Source organism: Gavialis gangeticus, unplaced genomic scaffold (genome assembly GCF_001723915.1).
Source record: "Gavialis gangeticus isolate Ggan-Ray unplaced genomic scaffold, GavGan_comp1, whole genome shotgun sequence".
Lineage (NCBI taxonomy): Eukaryota > Metazoa > Chordata > Crocodylia > Gavialidae > Gavialis > Gavialis gangeticus.
The window spans coordinates 85,484,938-85,488,352 of NW_017729025.1; the positions used below are offsets into that span (position 1 = coordinate 85,484,938).

Here is a 3,415-nt window from a genome sequence, read left to right on the forward strand (position 1 = left end):
CAGCCACAGCCGGACCCTTCCCGGCGGCCCCCACGCCCCAGCTCCGCTTCCGCGCCCAGGGCCCGCCCACCCTGCCCTCACAGCTAGAGGGGGCGGGGAGCAGGAGCGCCCCCACCTCCCGGCCGCCCAAGAGTGTCGTCACTGCGACCAGCCCCGCCCTCCGCGCGCTGGGACCTGCCGGCTAGCAGCGACTGGGGTAAAGCAGGAAGTGTCGCGATGCCCCGTTGTAAGTCACCCACAGCGGCCTGCTGGCAGTGCCGCCTGGTCGCCTCCTCCCCAGTGCTACCAACTCAGGGTGTTTGGCGTTGATCTCAAAGTCTTCGCTTCGGGAATGTGAAAAGCTTAGCTCTTTCATGTATATGTATGTGTATACATACACACATATATACATATGCACATTATATATATTACACACACTCACACATATATAAATAAAAGAAAGCTAAGTTTTTCCCAAAGCGCAGACTTGAAGAACAATGCCACACATGAGTTGGCAGCACTGCCCCTTGCACAGGGCACACTGGCACCAGAGCAGGTCTGTGAGCAAGGGCATGGAGGGGCTCCCCTGGGAAGCAAGGAGAGTAGCTAGGGCTGCCGGGCTTAGACAAGAAAGGCTCGAGGGGGACAGGATCAGGGTTACAGTCAGAGAAAGGAGAGGGGGGTTTTTACTGACTCCCCCAAGATGAGTGAAGGGGTCACACCATGAAACCCATAGGGAGTAAGTTTAAAACTAACCCAAGGAAGTTGTTTCACAGGGTGCGTCACACAGTGCGGAGCTGCTCGCCACCCCGGTGTGGTGGAAGCGGGAGCCGGGTTCCAAAAGGGCTGGGACCGTTCTTGGTGGGAAGGAGCATCGGTAGCTATTGAGCATGGGAGTGAGGAGCACGGCCTCTGACTCGGAGCTTCCTAGACCCCAAGTGCTGGAGGATACAACCAAGAGGGGAACAGTGACAAAACCCTGGTTCTTCCCAGTTCACTCCCTTTCAGCCTCCACTCTCTGCTGTTTTGTGACGCAGGAGACTGGCTAAGATAGAGCTATAATCTGACCCAGTAAATGGCAGTTCTTATATTATAGCCCATACTGTCCCTTCTGCAAAAGCTGCACACTGCCCTTCACCGGCACTATGTCTGTTTTGGGGTGGCTTTGTGTGAACCAGCAGGAACCACCTTTAAGCACAGCAAGGGGGGGAAGGAGGTGCTGATGGTAATATGGACAACCACTAAGGGCAAGTCCAGATGTGTATGGCACCACTGATCATCCCTAGGAAATGCCTGTGCCATGAGTGCTTTGACGCATGGCACATTACTGTGGGTGAGGTAGGGGAAACTGAGGCCAGCACTGTGCTAGCCCCAGTAGCTTTAACTGGAGTCCTGGGGGCCTCCCAGGGCTGCAGCAGCAACAATCCTGCTGTGTGAAGCTTGGCTGGCAGTGGAGTGTGGCTCCAGCTGCCCAGGCTCCAGCTCTGGCTGACACGCTTTTTTTTTCTTCTGTGGATTTTTTTGATCCCTAGATATCCAGGGGGTCAAAAAAACCCTCTGTGCTGCTCCCTTGCAGCACAGACAACAACTGAACATGCAGGATGTGGTGCCTCAGACACGTCTGTGGTGCCACATACCACACAGCTGCACTCGTCTAGACATAGCCTTAGAGGCAGAAGGTTAGTTAAATACAAAGAAACCAGTGGGGAAGGAGGCATTGGGCTGAAATTGGATCCTTGGTCCCGGTTCTCTATTCCCAGTTCCTTTTCCAAGGATTCTCTTTCCACAACTAGAGATTGTTCGCAATGAATGATACATGGCTAGGCTTGGCAGGATTTTATTTTTATCAGTAAATGTTGATAAACGTCAATTTCACCTCCTGCTCACTGACTGAGGAAAAATATTTCCATCATCAATAATCAAAAACAGAGGAGAAGAACAGAACGGAGTCACAGGCCAGAGTATGGAGGGCTAGTCTCTTCAAGGAGGAAAACAGTGAGCGGCATAATGCAGCATTTCTCGACCCATGGGTCACAACCTGAAAATGGGTCCTATGAATATATGGAAGAAGGGCTGCAAACAAACTTTAAAAATGGATTCTCCTTTAAAGGAGAAAATGTGGGAAACCATGGCTTTTCTCTTGCAGGCTGACAGAATTCCAGGCTGCAAGGGGCTACTTGGGGCACCCCATGCCCCACACCTACCCCCTGCCCCACACACTTGGGAGCTGGGGAAAGGGGGTAGTGGGTGGGACTTGCCTAATGACTCTTCAATTAAGCAATTAGCTGCTTGTTCACAGGTGCAGAGAAGTTGATTGGAGGGAGATAACAGGCTACTTAAACCTCCCACCCCAAGGCAGAGAGAGTATTCCAGCTGGACTAGAAGCAGCAGCTGTGGAAGAAGGTATGGGGCAGCAGTGGTAGGGAGGCCTGTCACCAGAGTAGAACAACTCAGCTGCAGAGAACCCAGGAGAGAGTGTAAAAAGAGATGAACCAGCCTACTGGTGAGACTGATACGTGGAGAGAAAGACTCCAGTTAGAAAGGATACAAGTTTTGGTGTTTTCTTGGCCTTTTCATTGTCTCTTTTTTTGCCATCCCAGGGGCAGAAGATCTTTATGTTAATTTAATTTAAAACAATCAAAATATATGCTTAATAATAAACATCAGTATCTGTCAAATTTATTAAAAAAATAAAAATTGCATTCTGCCAAGCCTACACATGGTGAAGAGTCACATAATTAATTAAACATGTATATTTGCTAATAAAAATGGAATATTATATCACATATCAAGTACATGGCCCAAAAGAAGGAGCTGAGTAGGGCCGGGATTATAAGGCAAACTGCCCCTCAGGTCACCCCAAACCAAATATCTTTGTGACTGGGGGATTCTCCTAAAGCAGCCTGGGTAGGGTGCTACCCAACCAAAAGCTTGGTTGTTGAATGGCATGGTACCACATGGCAGATCCCCAGGCCTACGTGCCATGTATATAGCACTGAATAAGGAGCTGAGGTTGGGCTGGAAGTATGGGGCAAAATACACACACCAAACCACACATCTCTACTATCAAAGAGCTATCCTGAAGCAGCCTGGGCAGGCTCCTGCCTAATGCAAAGCTCATTTTTCAAGAGCTGTTTGCCTTACAGCCCACAGGCAAGCATACTGTGTACATTACATAGTATGTTTGCCTGTGGGCTCTGATGTACTACGTACATTACACTGAATAAGAAGCCTTGTAGAGGCTGAACCTGTTCAGCCTCCACAAGAGAAGGCTGAGGGGGGATCTAGTGGCCTGTTACAAACTAGTCGGGGGGAGGGGGGATCAGCAGGCACTGGGGAAGTCCCTGTTCCCCTGAGCACTGCCAGGAGTGACCAGGAATAAGTCACAAGCTGGCAGAGGGTAGATTTAGGCTAGATATCAGGAGGCGCTACTTCA

General features: G+C 50.3%; 1 protein-coding gene across 1 annotated transcript in view; it reads right to left on the bottom strand.

Moving 5' to 3' along the window:
- The window catches only part of VPS39 (VPS39, HOPS complex subunit), a 70,569-nt gene extending 70,448 nt beyond the window's left edge, over window positions 1-121 (bottom strand). The window contains exon 1 of the mRNA XM_019519069.1: window positions 116-121. The gene's annotated coding sequence lies outside the window, so the exon portion shown is untranslated. The remainder of the gene's footprint in view (window positions 1-115) is intronic.
- Window positions 122-3,415: the final 3,294 nt, after the last annotated feature.